General features: G+C 37.1%; 1 protein-coding gene across 4 annotated transcripts in view; it reads right to left on the minus strand.

The window, feature by feature from the left end:
• The window catches only part of LOC122541318 (netrin-G1-like), a 910,622-nt gene that overhangs the window by 256,237 nt on the left and 636,938 nt on the right, over positions 1 to 17,447 (minus strand). The window lies entirely within an intron of this gene.

Genomic DNA, 17,447 nt, shown 5'->3' on the forward strand with positions numbered 1-17,447 from the left:
GTCAAAATTGACATGGCAGTTTTGTTTAAGCTATTGTCTTTCACATGCACACTTTAACAGATTCTTGACTCAACTCTTAATTAAAGTTTAATTGCAGCCTTTTTCATTAGCTGACTTACTCCTTCTTTGTTTCTTTCTTTATATTTAAGCATTCGTTTTTCATTTTGGGACTGCAACTCTGATTGAGTCCTCTGGCAAGCTTGTGCCTGTTTTATTCTGAAATTGTCAAATTTCCCATGACTTCAGAATGTGACTTATTTTTTAATTGTTTGCTATCTCGTTTCTTATATTGTATAATTGATGTTGCTTTTAATTATTTACCCTGTCTCTTCTGTTTCATTTATATGACATGTAGTAGATTAACTTGAATCATTAACTCGCCAATAGGAAGAAACATAATTTAGTAGAACGTATCCTGAAAACGGGAAGGCGATGGATGAAATTTGATGCAGTTGCAAAGTTATTCTTGTTCTTCACAACTCAATAAGTGGTCTGAATGAGGTCGATTCAGACATGCATAACTGAGAGTTGAAGTCTAATCGCCATACATTTAGTGAACATTTAAATATTGTTTGTTACATTATAAAGCTTTGATTTTTTTCATGTTTTTAAACCAGAAAATGTATTTAAGACAGACACAGAATTATTTATGCGATGCATTATAAATTAACTGGACAACTAGAATGAATTATACAACAAGTAATTAGGTACTTCCAATATTTTTTCATGTAATCTGACAGTCGCTGGCAGGTCCAAAACAATATGCACCAGATAAAGTTAATTTGATCAAACTCTCTTGCACAGATCTTATCCATAACTGAAACAAAATAAATTAAATAAGAGCAACCTAAGCTATCAAGGAGTCGTTTCATTTTTGTGGCAAGAGATCAGTAGTGTGGCGTTTGCTGAGTAAGTGTTTCTGGTCAGATGGCAGAGTAAACGGGATTAGATCTCTTTGCTTGACTACTGGAACTTAGCCCAGGATACCTTGAAGACTCATTGTTTTGATCCCCAATCCATATGAAGTAGACTTTGGGTTTATTTGCTCCCCTTGCACCACGAATAAAAATAGAAAAATCAATCTTGTTGCTCAGCAATCTTAACAATTACAGTGTTAAGAAAAAGTAACAACACAGTTATTACGAACTGGATAACGCGGATTTGTAGCCAGAAACAAGGTTATTATCTTGCAAGAGGACAAAGTACATCTGACAATTTTTGGAATTATTACCTCCAACAGTCAAAGTCATCTTCTTTGTCCTGGTTTTATTGAGTTTCATACATGAATATAGGAGACTAAAACCAGGAAGAAAAATGGCTAAATGGCTGTTACTGCAAAGAAAATTAAAATTCCTTCTCGAACAATAACACAAATTCTCTGACCGAATTTGGTTGCGTTTGAGATATACTCAAATTCAGCTGGGAGCGAACGTTTTCGAAGGAAACCACAAATAGGAATTTAAAATAATCGATAGACTATCAAATGTTTGAGGGAGGAGTGTTGCACTGTGTAAATGTAAGTACACAGTCAAACATGCAGAAAAATAAAGATATTCGATAATATTCATTAATGTGACAGAAATGAAATCTTAAAAGATTGTTGAAACTCGGAATGAAAAATAATCTAGTATGAATGTTTGAAAATGTCTGTGTAGAAAAGTAACTATTGCATACGCGAAAAAAAAAACACGAGAGCTGGATGGATAATGAAACAATGAATAATGAAAAGTGGAAGGAAAATGTAACAGGAACTTGAAATTACAAGCTCAATGGAACACGTTTACAGAGAAATCTTGACACAAAATTAAGCACTCTTCTCAAGATATTCGGTAGCTGAATACAAAATGCATAGAAAGAGGTATATGATCTCAATGTGACTTGAGAATCCTAGCTAAGGCTTCTCTGAAGGCTGATATGAGGGTTCCATTGGTGATAAGGAAGAGAAATATCATACATTTCAAACGAACTAGAAAATAAGAGATGAACTGCAAAGACTGTTTTCGATTCTGTTCAAAACGTAACTTAATTTCCAAGTATTTTCTCTTCTATCCCTTTGGAGGCTTTGTTGTTGTTGTTTTTGTTTTATCTTCTTCGAGTGGCTAATGGTAATATTCTAGTTCTTTAATTCCATGGAGTTGGTTTTCTTGTGAATTGAGACGAAGAATTGTCTTACTTTACCATCCGTTATCTCTTCTACATATATATCATTGAAACAATAATAATATTCATATTGCCACGATTCATTAGTTTGTTCAATACAATGAATAATTCACTTGTGAACTCTCCAGCATTCATTTAAAATTGCTGAAGCGCGCTTACTTGGATTAGGGGCCTTATTTTCCTTTGCCCTTGCTTACACTATACAACACACACATTTTTGGTTCAGTTTAAATCTACTTCGACTATTGTCAATCATCCCCTTTGATGGTTACGGTTTTGAGCACACTAATAAACATCAAAATCAATTAATATTTGTCATAAATCTCTTTGTACCTTTGACATTCATTCTTCCATTCTTCAGATTTGTGAAGCCTTTCCATGTTTAGAATCAATTTTACGCCCATCTTCTTCCTACTAATGAATATAACTTCACACTTTCCCACACCGTATTTCAGATGCTTCGTCTCAGCCTATTTTCCTAGCCTGTGCAATTCCTTCTCCAATCTCCCCACTTCGTTGACACTACCAAGCTATGTAAAATGAACAACAGAGCCCTCAGTTTCTTGATCTGTTTGTATAAATAGTTGTGGTCCCAACACTGAAACCTTTGGATCGTCACTGTTCACCAGTTGCCAGCACAGAAACATTTCATTTATCACTAACCTCTGCTTCCTGTCAGTCAGCCCCACAATTCTCTATCTATGCCAATATCTTGTCCCCAACAAGAGGGGCTCTTACGTAATTTAGCAGCCATATGTGCAGCCATTCCAAATAGATCATGTGCACTGTCTATACTTTGTATAACTTGCTTTTACTTCCTCAAAGAATTATATCTGATTTGTCTGATATCATCTCACTTGATGTAGTTGGCTGAATCCGTACTATTTTACGATGTTCTTCCAAACTCCTATGCAATGTCATCCTTAATTATTGACTCTAAAATTTAATAAACAACGAAGATCATGCTAAACTGTCAATATTTCTCTGAACTGTGCCTCCCTACCTTTTTTTATCAGGCGTTTTCATGAGCTATTTTCGGACCACTGGAACGCTCCTCAATTACAGTGATTCCTTAAAGATTACCAGCCAAAACTCTGCAATCTCCTCAGCTTTATTCTATCGAATCCTGTGGTATCATCCATCCGATGCGAGTGATTTATACACCTTCTGCCCTTTCAGCTTCCCACGCACAGTCCCCTTAGTGATGATAACTAACTTCACCTCGCTGTTTCATCTCCCCGCATATGGTCTTTTCAGCTTCCCATCTGTTCAATCAGTAACGCTTCTACTGCTCTGACTTCACACTAATCTTACCATGTTGTTTGATTTTTTTTCCCCCTTTTGATTAAAATGCCACGATCTTAACCACTTTGTTTGTTTTTTCTTTTGAATTAAAAGCATCCAAAACTTGTCTGTCAGCGACGGTTGCCTCATTCACAGCAGCTTGAATGTTTCCTTTAGTGTTGTTTTTTCCTTCACAGAAGGTTTTACGTGGGAAAATGTGTTTTGCTGAAATTGATTTTGTGGAGTCCTTGCCTGTGGTATGCTGGTAAATTGGAACAATTGATGACGATCACATAAATCATACAATGGTTAGTATAATCAACAGAGTAAAGCTTCTGCCAATTTATTTTTATTTTTACTTTATATTTCATCTGTGTTTTTAGAATATAGTTTTTTTTCACATAAAGTGTAGTACTCAACCAATTGATTCACATTTGGAACATAACATCTTACACTTGCCTTTACATAAAAAGAGGTTACCTTTCTATGCTACATGCTTGAGATATGTTGAGTGTGCTTCCTACCTATAAGAAATTGGGGCCCTTGTCCGGATAAAATGCTCTATATTCTAGATTGTTTTGAGAAGTATCGCAAACATGGATAGTGACTGGTGAGTGCAGCCATTTCGAATTCGTTTGTTTTAAATAGGGTGGACCCTTTCTCATTATGGATCTTGCAACAGATAAGAGATTCCTAGATGAGGAGGAATTAATTTAGTTGCTTTTGAGATGGAGAGTAAGGGAAAGCTTTCGGAATTGGCAGACAAGCTGATGCTACGGTTGCTGATGCTTGAGAGGGGAAGTGACATAATTGCAGTCTTTGTTTTCAAGTTACAATAGCCAGAAAAGCAATTCGAATAATTCATAGTGGCGAAAATTGAATGGAAAATGAAACATGTTAATTAGATGCATGCCTAAAATAGTGAGAGATAATTGTGGTTGAACTAAGAGCAAGTGAATCAAATCAGCTTGAAAATCAAAATGAAATAAAGTTTCCGTTACGTTTGAATAGCAGAAGAATGTGAGAAATAGAGAAAAGGACGAAATAAAACGAACATTTTTTAACTTCAGAACGTGGAACGAAAAAGATTGAAGCCAATGGTAACATTTAAAGATGGGACTGATGATGAAGACAGTGACGAAGAGCAGAGCCAACGTAACCAAAAGCCTGATGGGAATCTGTTTAAGTACATGCACACCATGCAGATATTCGTTAAGACGAACATAACAACATATTAATTTCATTTTAGGAAGTGTCTAACTAAATGATTTTTCCACCAAACATGTTTGTATTGTTATTTCAAACAACGTTGGATGGTAGAGCAAGTGAGATATTTGAATCAGTATCTGTATAGGTATTTTGGTATGCACAATGAGGTGAAAACCAAAGCCATCATAACAGCATATGAAATAGTGGCAGAAGCCAGCAACTACTGCTTGTGGCATCGAAGGAAAGACCCTGGTAAAACGTACTTAGAGTCTGAAAGGACCAAAGTAACTCTGACAGTGGGTTAGGGCACTGTAAATAGATCAGACATATGATGGTCTGAGAGAAAGTCATTTTCGAGAGGTTTAAAACTTCATTTCCTGAAATTATAAGATCTGATCTGGAAGAGCAGAGTGTTAAAACTGCAAGATCAGCAGCAGAAATGTCAGATGATTGTCATTTCATAAATCAGGTTTTGCTGTCCGATATCAATTTCAATCTGTGAGGAATAGAAATTGAGGAAAGTAGAAATCCTCAAGTGTTCAGGCAAAATGAGATTCCACTGAAAATATTAGTAACAGCTAACCACACATTACCAACGAAACCCCTTGGGTGATGAGGCGACTTGAGGACCTCAGCCAATTTAATGTAATAAAGGAGGACACATGAAGTCGAAGTGCTGGTGTTTTACAATATCAGCACTGGTAAGACATATGTAGTATAACAGGATAACCTGGTTGAGTTTGTTAAAATGGGAAAAGAGGAAAAAGGTGGATTACAAAGGTGATGTCAATGTTGGACTGGGATGAACATAGTTAGAAGTCACCATACACCAGTTTGTAGTCCAACAAGTTTCCTAACATCCCGAGCTTTGTGAATGTCTCTTCGACGTCAGGAGGAACGTCATTTCACCTGATTAAGGGGTAGCACCCGAAATCTTGTAATGTTAACCCGCTGTCGTGTGATATCTGAGTTGGTTGAGCAGAAATTTCCAAATCTCTTTCATTTATTTATTGGCGTGCATAATAATGCTTCATGTCTATGAGGAGGAACAGTTAAATAAATAAAGATTTCCACAAATATGGGAACAAGTCAATCTTTTAAATTGAGATATGAGCAGATAATTTATTAAGAAGGAGTGTTGCCCTAACACGGGGTAATATGTGTAATCCAAGGAGAGAAGAGTAATGCCATGAGATTAGAGAGCCGCTGAAAAGTGGACAAGTAGTAATAGATGGCTTCTCTAATTCAGAAGTGCAGCTTATCCTCAGTAATGATGTGTGTAGTTTACAGTTTCAAGTGATGCCTGCTGTCGTTGAAAATCCAGTGGAAATTCAGTCAGCTGAGGTGCCTCAATAAGTATGCCTGGGAAGTTGTTGTGAAAGTTTGGTACCATTATTATCCAGGCGCAGGAGAAGATTTCAGGGAATTAAAAAAAAGAAAGTTGACATTCACTTAACTAAAGAATCCCTGATCAAATGGTTAATAAAAAAGCATGAACAGGTGGAGTACTAATTGAATATTTTTAATTTAGCGACGTTAACTAAACAGAAAAATGCAAAGAAAAACAGTTGTATTAAGAAAAAGCACACAAAGGCAAACAATCTGAATATATCCTAGAATATAACCATCACATTTAGCTAGATGAAAATTGGACACTTCATCAAAGAGGCAGTGGGTTACAGAGAGAGGGTATTGTGGGATGCACATGAGTCGCAAACAGCAGGTCATTTTGGAGCAAGGAAACTAAATTTATGTAGAATTACAAAAAAGTTTTTAATGGTCTGGTAGTGTATGGACTACCCACAGAAACTTAATCTGATCAAGGAACAAATTTTACATCAAAGATATTCAAGGAGGTTGTGTATAGTTTAGGACTAAACAAATCAAATCCATGGGGTACCACCCGGAATCTCGGGAAGCATGAGAAAAGTGACGTTAAATTCTAAAGTCCATATTGAAGGTCTCTCGTCAAGACGATACAGAGAATTTGGAAAAAGAAATTCCATTAATCGTTTTTGCAATTAAGAATGCACTTAATGCATCAACTAAATTTAGACCATTTGAATTGGTTTTGGGCATGAGGTAAGATGCTCACAGAAATTAAAAAAGGAGAAATTGATGATTCCGATATTATGGACTATATATTTGGACTATGTGTCAAATGTTTGTGAGAGACTAAATATAGTGGGTAAGTTGGTTCGACACTATGTATAAGTAAGACTATATGTAATGAATAAAGGACATAGAAAGAAATCGATAATATGTAATTTTGCTAATGGAGAAAATGTGTCGGTATTACTACTAGTGGGAAGTGAACCATTAATGCTAATGCATAGCAGGTCTAATGAAATTGAAAGGAAATTAAGAGAAGGGCCCTATTTGAAAGGAATAGCAGAGAGTCAGAAAACTCATAAGTACATTTGGGTATGTTCAAATAGTATTTTGACACAGAAGATGAAACAAAAGTTGTTCACTACAATGACAATTCAAACGGGAAATAAAACAAATCCAGACGATTCTGAACTTTGCTTTCCTGAAACTAAATGAAGAATGAGAAAGTTCTCAAAGATTGTTAAAAACAAACTGGGAAGTAGGGAATTGATTGTGTATGATTTGGGTCCAGGATATGTTGCACCAACTAAACACAATCCTTCTGGGTTTAATCGTCTGTAATAAGCTATGTTAAAAAAATTGAAAGCGTCCTTATAGGTGGCATACTCGAAGTGAGTCACAGGGAACGTAAAAGTGCCAAAAAAGGATGGCACTCAACAATTATATTATACTTAACACCTCTCCATCTCAATGTAGTTAAAGAATCTGATTCATGTCCTGCTCAACGTTTGGAAAAATGTATCGTGAAAATGAGACAAGCAACATATCTTACTAAGTTGGACGTAATCAGTGGATAATTGCAGGTAGAGTCAGCATCTCCTCATCGCCTGATAACTCACCCCACATGCATTTTGTTCTAGACTCGATGCACGCAGGATAGAAATGTTTTGACTCTTGTTTCCCTGTCTGTTTGTGGTTGTATAGATCCATATTTGGATCGCGGCATTGCCACTTCAATTGTTATATAAAGTTTTAAACGGTCCTGTTGTGAATGAGTGTGGTCTTCATCAGAAGGTTGATATAACTGTGCTAGTGACTACTGTTACGACGCGAGGTAACCACTCTTGATTAACTGAAATCAGCAACAAATAGGCGATTTATCCCTCGCAGGAATCTGAAGTACATTCAGGCTAAATATAAAATTGATGGACTGGAAACAGCTGAACCCTCCTCGTTTCTGCTTTCACTTGTTCTGCTTGTCCCTTATTCGAAATATTACTGCAGCTGGATACTTTGTCATTATTTTCAACTGCTCTCTGAACTTTGACTGCGTCAAAATATAAATAAAGGGATTAATACAACACCTGAATTCCATCAGCATTACTCCAACTTCTTCAAAGCTGTATAAAGGATTGTTGTATTTTTTGAGAGTATTTCCTGAAGCGTTATAATGTAAGATGTTTAATACATGTAAAAACCACAGCATTTAAAAAGCTGTTTGATAAAGTAAAAAGTAAAACCAAAAACTGTCTTCTGTTATCAATCTTTGGCTCACGGGGATTATTTCCCTTACTCTTTTGTTTTAGTTCTTTACGCATGAGTATTTGACTCAGAAGCAAGGCATTGAGCAACAAAATGGAATCAAAGGGATTAGAATTGTTTCAATAATGTAAATCCTATCCATGTGGGATCAGTATAACAGGATTGCTTTTCGATACAGAACCAGGAGACGTTATCAACTATCGTCCCAGTTTCAAACCTAAAGTATAATGTGATGTCTTTTACACATAACAGAATACATGTTGTTGATATTACCAGTACGGCCATTTTCTGTGTACAATAATTTTGTTTCAGTTTCTGGCAACAAATGGCCATAAACTGATCACATGAGAACGTGACTATGAACCACACAGAACAGTCTATTGCTGCATAAAGCAGGACAGTGTTAATATGACACACAGGGGTGAGTTCCAAGAAGGACCAGGGGAAATAATAATAACTGACTTGGAACAGCATAATTTCAAAGAAAATGACCAGCATTTCCGCCACGGCCATGGCAACCAGGTAGCAAGTAGTGCAGATAGAGAGGCCACAATTTCCTTGGGACATGATCAGAATTGCAAAGAAATTATCTGCGAGGGAAAGAAAGTAAAAGAGACATGTACTTTGTTCAGGTCAGATGATTAGAATTTGAAAATTACGTCAAAGACATATATACCACACATATTCACTTAGATGTCAACTAAAATAAGGCAGAACATGGGGCATAGTGTAGAAAATTCCTAAAATTCAGATGAAGTTCTTCTGAGGATTGTCATGTTAATCAAAGAATGACTGATTAAGGTTCTCATGGGTCAAGCAATGAAACAGCAAATTGCAGATTTTACGACAATGAATGAGGCTGCAGTGGCAGCACTAGCCTTTAAATCCTGATTTGTTTCCCCTAATCATCGACAATGCAAATGCGTCCTTGTACGACAGGGAGGAATTTCAATATATTTTTGTTTTATAACTGTACTTGCATTTCACAATAAAATCCTGCACATTGAAGAGCCCATTTTTTTAAAAAAAAGAACATATAGCAGCAATGTAATGTGAAGCGATCAGATTCATTTCTGGAGCATTACAACAGAATTCACAATCAAATTGATTGCTGTTAATTCAAATGAAAAAAAAAATGGTCTTATTATAATTACAACAGAACTGAGAGATTTTTGCTGCGTGGGATCAACAAACAGATTTGCTAACTTTCCTTTGCATTTATGCATCCTGATGGAGTATCTAACCAATCTGCAAAATATTGAATGGATTTTAAATATTCAATGTCTTTTCCATTTGTTTTCTTCGTGGAAATGTGTAATTATTTTGAGTGTATTTTGATAAATATAACCACGCTAACATCAATATAAATTCCTTTCACTATAAATGCAGAACCAATTTGCTTCACTGATTTAATCATGCATATTCACACTATAATTCACTATTGAAACAGACACCTAGTAATATCTCACATCTGATAGTTTCCATCACTGATACCTGATTAAGCAGCATATTCCCTTGCAAATAGAAATAACTTGATACTTGAGCAAAGTTTTTAGTTGAAACGAATTTACGTCTTCTTTTTTCCTTTCCAGTTGAGGCAAAAGAAATAAACAATACAGGTAATTGGCAACATTCAACAAAATGTTATCATTGATTGTCCGTTTGATCATGGCCTTTGCCCGGTCTGCATTTAAAATTATTCGTCAAGAAAAAAAAGTTAATGAAAATATGAAAGAATACTCTGTCATATATTTCGACATGTCACACCTCACAGCTACCTACCAAGAATGCTAATACTGGCTGATATCATGTTGTATATTTTCCCGTTAGTATGAAATCATTCTATTAGGATCTTTGCAAAGTTATTCATTTCTCCGAGTTCAATTCAGAGTCTTTAAATTAAATTTTGAAATGATACTTTATAAGAGCCTTTGTTTGGGGGCGGTGATATACCCATGGAGATTTCTATTTTACAAAGACGTTTGGTTTCACTTATTGCCAAAATAAAACTTAACTAAGGTACGAATGATGGCAGTTAATTTTAGTAATGCTTTCTGAGAGAATATATGACACTTTAAGATTATGCAAATCCAGGTAACTGAATAAATGTAATCCCATTAATTGACTAATGTGAAATTTGGGTCTTTATTGTCTTATCAACTGTGGCAATCATTTAAACGCCATCCGGCTCAGCTCTGGATCTGTGAGTTTCCATTGATAAAGTGAATTAATTGCACTGTTTCCTGAGGTTTTCCCTGTTGCGTGCTGAGAAATAACTGTCTTTTTAAAGTGATGCAATCCTGTTAAACAACTCAAGGTTGCGTTCCTGTCAATGCCTTCATAATTTAATACAGTTTGACAAACGGATAAATCCATACAATTAATTTAACAGTCTTAATAATGAAGTGAGAAGACATACCGCCTCCCCCAAGGAAAGAAGAAGCAACAGGCGTAGGATATTTCAATGAATTCGCAACATTAGACCTGATGCTGAATTCAATACATAAATGCAATTCATTCAGGAAAGATTTAGGTTAATAGCGGGTAAAAAATGTAATAGTTATGCACTAAATATGCCTTTGTTGTTTAATATTTTACTGGAACTGTTGCTTACATTGGACTTGAGTAGTTCAGTTTCATTGCCAATAATTAGATCAAGTTTGAATTCTTGTGCAAATCTCGGTAGAAATAAAAAAGGTTGTCACCAATTTTGATGACACACAATTAATATTTTGCAAATATGATGCACCCTCTACATTTTTGATGTCATACTAGAAAGAAAGTTATTGTTGCAGCATGCAGACTTTGATGAGAATCTGTAAGACTCCATTCAAACTGCAGTGATTTTTTTCCCCAGATCTGAAATCTTTGCATTGAACTACAATTGTCATAATTCTATAAGCTATATACATCGCTGAAAAGAGTGGAGAAATTCCCCAACAATACTATATCCTGTAATTCTGTCATAACTTTCCAATACTTTGCAATCACCAGCTTCATTGAAGGCAAACATGGTCACATTCAGCTCATCTCCTTATTGCAGTTCTTTATGGTCCTTTTGAACTCGATCTGCAATGTGGTCAGGAGTTGAATGACATGAACTCAAAGAAAGATGTGATGTTATTTCTGAGGGGAAGTTGCTTCGCAAAGGAAGTGAGGAGTGGATAACAAATACTGGCTTTTCAGCACAGTGAATGAAGAAAAAGATATACATTACAGATGCCTTATTCAGATTGAAGATGGAACTTTTGTTTTACAATAAATTTGCAACACTTGAAATGACTAATATTGTCATAGACAATTGTATCTGCAATACATATCGTTCTGAGGGAAAGAGAGACAGTTTTGACATCGAAAATCAACAGGTCGGGTAAAATGTGTGGGGAGATAGCGTATTTAACATCTTGAGTTCAGCGTCTCTTCGCCAGAACTGATGGTAGCTGCAAAAACGTATTATTTATATTGAACAGAAGTTTCGAGGAGAGGGTGTATCGTGGAGGTGAACAGATGAGTGGAGATGGACCACATAGAGAAACAGAATTAAAGAGGTTGCCAAAGATTGAGATTATTGACCGTAGGTCAGAACAGAAGATAAGCTGATTAATTGATAATAAGGGCTTAGAATAGCAGAGAATGGGTAGACTCTGCTGAAAGCAACCCACGTCATACCTAGATCATGGCATGGGGTCGATTCAAAATATGAAACAATGAAATCAAACTCTAGAGATACCAAACACGATGCTGTGTTCTGGGCACTGCAGTGTCCCCAAATGAGAAATGAGATGTTGATCTTTGTGCTTGCACTGAGGTTTGCTGGAACAGTTAGCAGACCTCTGACAGGAATCTTGACCAGGTAACACGATCGGGTGATTAAGTGGAAGGCAGCTGGAAGCTAAGGTCGTTTTATTTTTGGACATGGTATTGATGTTCTACAAAACAGTCACAAGTCAGCGTTTTCTACCCCCATGTCGAGGAGACCACACTGTGAATAACAAATGCAGTAGACTAGATTGTGTGAAGTGCAGGTAAATTGCTGCTTCACCTGGAATGTTCAACTTAGATTTTAATGGTTCCGAAGGAGTAAATAGCCAGATCTTGCATTTTTCTCCTAATATATGGACAGTGTTGTGTGAGTGCATTGAATTGTTGGAAGTGAATGAGGAGGAGAAAACTGTCCTGCGAGGGGAGAAAAATATGTACCTGGTTACGGCATTCTGTTCGAATCAAAGAAAATAATGTCTCATAAAGCATTGAATGTGGAGGCTGGTTCAGTGATAAGTGAGGTCTGGCAGACATTACTATTGTTGGGACAGAGAAGATGGGATTGCAGGTTTAATGAATAAGATAGGTTGGGCACAGACGAGATCACTTTTAACTATGGTAGCGTGTATTGCTTAGTTCAGGAAAAGGATGGGCATTGCTGAGGTCCCCTAACGAATGTGAAATCATCAAAACCAATATGGTGGATCAGGGAAACTGGTAGAATTGGATGGAGTCTCGCATGAATTAACATGTAAGGATGTGAGGTAAATGCGTGAGTCCATGTGTTTGTGATGAATATCGATGATCCGACGGTGCCCAAAAAAAATAGAAACAGATGTTGAGAGGGAGAGATGAGTTGGAGATGCATCAGGTAAAGATGAGATCAATGTAGAATTAAGGATAAAGCTTCACTGTCAGAGGCTTTGAAAGATTGACGCTAGTACTGGTCAACAAATTGAGCTATGGCACTTCTCAGTAACTGTGGGGATTGATGCCCACTTGGGAACTTTGAGGTGGCGCATTATTTCTGTGATAGATGATTTGAAGTGAGACAGATGGAAGAAATAGATTTAAATAAACATAAAAGATAAAGATCATGTGACATTTGTTGCCAAACGTGCTTTGAATGATCTGAGAAAAACTCAATATCCTATCTGTTCACCTGGGAAGATTGGATTGTAAGAGGTTTCCATTAGTTCTTATCGGACTTGACACAATGAATGCTTCCCGCCAAAATCAATGCAAAATAAGAGATGAAAATCTTGTTTTTCATCCGTCGGGGCTAAGGTGTGCCCCGTCAGTATTATTCAATCTTTCAAAGGTTTTGCATAGATGACCAGAAAGTACTGCAGACTTTCAAGAAAATGCAAGTTCTGTTCTCAGGCAACGTTCATTCAAGCCTTTTCTGCAATCATGGCTTGTTAACTGATGCATGTCGCGATTGATGTTGCCAGGCAGGGAGAGTTTGAACAATACAGAGAAACTGAATAAGCTGGACCGTTATTTTTACCGGAGTGTAGTTGATTGAGGAGTGTACCTATAGAGGTTTAGAAAGTAATGCATGCATAGATGAGGTGAAATGGAGGTCTCTCTTCCCTAGGGAGGGGGTTTCAAATGTATGAGATTTTTTTTATTGGTACGAGGATAACAATTATAAAAAAAGACAAGAGAGCCAGTTGTTTTTGCACAGGAAGTGGTTCATGTTTGGAATAAACTGCCAGAGAAATTAATGGATGAGGATTCAATTATGACTTTTAAAAAAACATTTATATAAGTCCATGAACATGAAATATTTGAGAGATATGGGCAAAATACAGGTAGGTAGAACTAATTTAGTTTGGGATGATGGTCGTACTGAACTGGTTGGACTGAATGACATGTTTCTGTGACTCTATGGCTTTAGTTGACACGACATATGAATTAGAACAAAGTGCTGACAATTGGCTTATGGAATGTAATTTTATCAAAATAATCTAGTTTGTCTTTTTTGTAGTGTCGCATTTGTTGCATTTCCATGTGACAATGGAACTGCAGATCAATGATTGAGTAGTAAATCTCATCCAGGTTAATTCAGTACGCATATAATGCAGAAGGACGTAGAACTCAGAGCAGTTGTTGTTATTTTGTCAAGGAAACAAACGTCAACATTGATTTATTTACTCTCTCTATCTGATTGTTTGTGATTCAGTGTATATAAAAAAGACAGTTCAGTGTGACGGAGCACCGAATTTGAATTTTAGCAGGGGGCTGGGATTATAACGATTAAATGGACAAAGATAATAAAATGTTCATTCATTTTTTTCTAATATTGTCACAGGTTTAGAACTGTTTCTTACCAATTTCAAAAGACGCAACAATTGGAATTTTGCGTGAAATTCTGGTCTCCCTGCTATAAGCAGGACATCGTGAAACCTCAATGTTTTCAAAAGGACTTCGAAGGACATTGCAGGATTAGAGTGCTTGAGCAATACTGAGAGGATGAATACACTGCGACTAGTTTTCCTGGGGCATCGGAGACTGAGAGGTGACCTGATAGAAGTTTATAAAGTCGTGAGAAGTACAGATAGGATAAATATACAGCTTTTCCCCCAAAACGTAGAGTCCAAAACTAGAGGGCGCAGGTTATAGTGAGTGAAGATATATTCAAAGGGATCCAAGGGGCAACATTTTTTTCACATAGAGGGTAGTATATCTATGGAACAAGGTGCCAATGGAAATTGGCAGTAGAGTTGATACAATTGCAACATTAAAGAGGCATATGGTAATGCGTATTAATCGACAGGGTTGAGAGGGATATGAACTAAATGCTGACAAATGGGACTAGATTTATTTAGGATATCTGGCCAGCGTAGTTGATTTGAACCGAAGGATCCATTTTCATGCTGAATATCTCTACGACTCTTTGAATCTATAATGTATTCATGAATATTAAAAAAATAAGGTTGATATCGTTCCACTTCCGTATGAAAAGCAAAATATCAAATTAGTTGTAAGCCAAAAAGTGCATACGAATATATTTCCCAGTGACATTAAGTAATAAAGAAGATAATCAAGCACACTAAATTGAACAGAAAGTATTCCTATTATAGGCGCTTTGCCTGACTTGATCAGCACTAAGTTGCAAGTCGGCTCCATCAGGGTCCAGTAAGGAGTCCCAGACGGCTCGTTTGTCAGATTCTGAGCCTGGAGTGTTTTGAAAATGTCAATGCTTTTCAATTAAATTATTTATTATAGTACGGCGAGGGTATTTCATTCAAATGATGTCAAATTACCCTCATCCCTATGGACTATGCAAATTGGACAGAATTATGCCTGTGAGCAGATATTAGCATGAAGCATACTCACAAGAATGGCAACAGCATGAGAAAGAAGATGTCAGAGGATGACATGAGTGTATGTGGTAACAATCAGCGATTTAATTGCTTGGAGGAGAGCGGTGCCTCTCAGGAGGAATGAGGATTAGTGAACGATCAGAGACAAGATGGGTGGAACATGAACTTCTCCTGACGTTGGGTGTCAGAGGCAGCCTTCTGGAAAAAAACAGAGGACTGCACTAAACATGACTCATTTCTATATTTGCATGGCCCATACGTTTCAAAGCAGTTCACAAATTTTACATTGACCTCCGCCCACAGGCAACGAGGCAAAACTCACAAACAAATGCACACATCATCCGGATTCATATTTTTACTGGCGCCAACGTGCACATCTCAATTTGCCCTCTGCTCACAGGAAAATTCTGCAATCAGGAATGCGCTTTAGCGCTGCTGTAAATAGCTGTGGAGCATTGGTTGATTAGCAGAGCATATCAGAGGTGCTATGCACGACTGGAGGGAATGGGTAGTGGAACAGAGGATGACTTGATTGGGGCACAGAGAGTGAGTATGAAGTGATCAGTGGCGGGACGATTGATGAGAAGGAGTATCTTATGTTTTCATGATTATAATGCAAATTGAATGCAGTGCTGTGACATCAAATCAAACGCTTTCAATTCATCCCACGTTAGGAACAGACAAACATTTATCTTCTTGCCGTCTTGTGAAGTCTAACTCTGATTCGGGACACCATATGAAAGTAAGAGCAAAATAACCAGGAGCATGTATAAGCCATTTTACCCCTCCAGCCTGTTCTGAATTTCAACAAGGTCCTGGCTGACATTTTCCCAGAAAAACAATCTCCACTTACCCACCCACTCATGATGACCTTTAACCTCTTCTTTACTGGTCAAAACTCTGTGCAACTTTGACTTTAAGCTTTTAACGGTATAGTCTCAACTGCCTCAGAGGACAGGGAATTCCAGAGATTCAGAACCCATTTGGAGAAGATGTTCCTCCTCAAACCAGCCGTAAATCTGCTCCCCCTTATTTTGACGATTTGCACACTCTCTGCTTCTATCCTATCTATTCCCATTAATTTTTTAATATATTTATGTAAATTCCCACTAATTCCTTTGAAATCCAATTATTTTAGGCCGAGACAATTCGTTCACCCATCAGAAGCCAACTCTCTCCAATCCATATTCAAACTAGTCAAGCCCCTCAGCATTTCACTAGTGCCAATACATAATTTCGTAAGTCAGCAGAACAAACTTCTAGATAGTACTTCAGGTGTGGCCTATCTGGACCACTTAAACCTGCTTTATAACCTCTCTGCTTTTAAACTCAATCCCTCTAGCAACAATGGACAATGTTCAATGTACCTTCTCAGTTAACTGCCACACCTGCAAACAGTTTTTTTTTGTGATTAATGTAGAAAACCATACAGGTCCCTCAGGGCAGAAGGGTTCTGCAATTTTTCAGCGTTTATATAATAGTCCAAATGTTCTTATTCATATCAAATGACCTGACGTTTAACAACAACTTCTAAACCGGTGCCCAACCATGAAACTTATCTATATTCCTGTGGAGACTTCCAGTGTCCTCTGTACGCTTGCCACTACCATTTATCTCACTGTCCACTGCAAACTTTGACATTTTCACCAATTGTTGGTCATCCTCGTAATGTGCAATCAATTCTCTGTCAGCCTCTACGACCGTGTTTCCCAACCATCCTTTAAGAAAATGTGGGCGCCTTAATGCTTTAAACAATATGTCGATTTAAACTTATATTTTTTTCTGATTATACCTCTCCAAATAGCTGCATAATTCGATCCAATCAAGGCCAACTGCCTTCAGCGTCAGAACCAGAACTCCACTTGTCACAAATATTTTGAAGAGTAAGGGTTGCGGCAATTAATTCACACAGTAAGTTTCATATTTCATTTCCTAGCCTGTTTTCTTCAGTCAGCATGTGAACGCTGAGTTAATCATGGTAATTGGACTTTCCACCTCGGAGTCACAACAGACATTTCCTTTTACAAATGGAACACAGTCTCACGTCGACCAACTTGACACAAACATCTTCCATCTTTCACAGGTGACGCGAAACTTGTTTGTCCC

The sequence above is a fragment of the Chiloscyllium plagiosum genome, chromosome 37 (assembly GCF_004010195.1).
Source record: "Chiloscyllium plagiosum isolate BGI_BamShark_2017 chromosome 37, ASM401019v2, whole genome shotgun sequence".
In the NCBI taxonomy this organism is placed as follows: Eukaryota; Metazoa; Chordata; class Chondrichthyes; order Orectolobiformes; family Hemiscylliidae; genus Chiloscyllium; species Chiloscyllium plagiosum.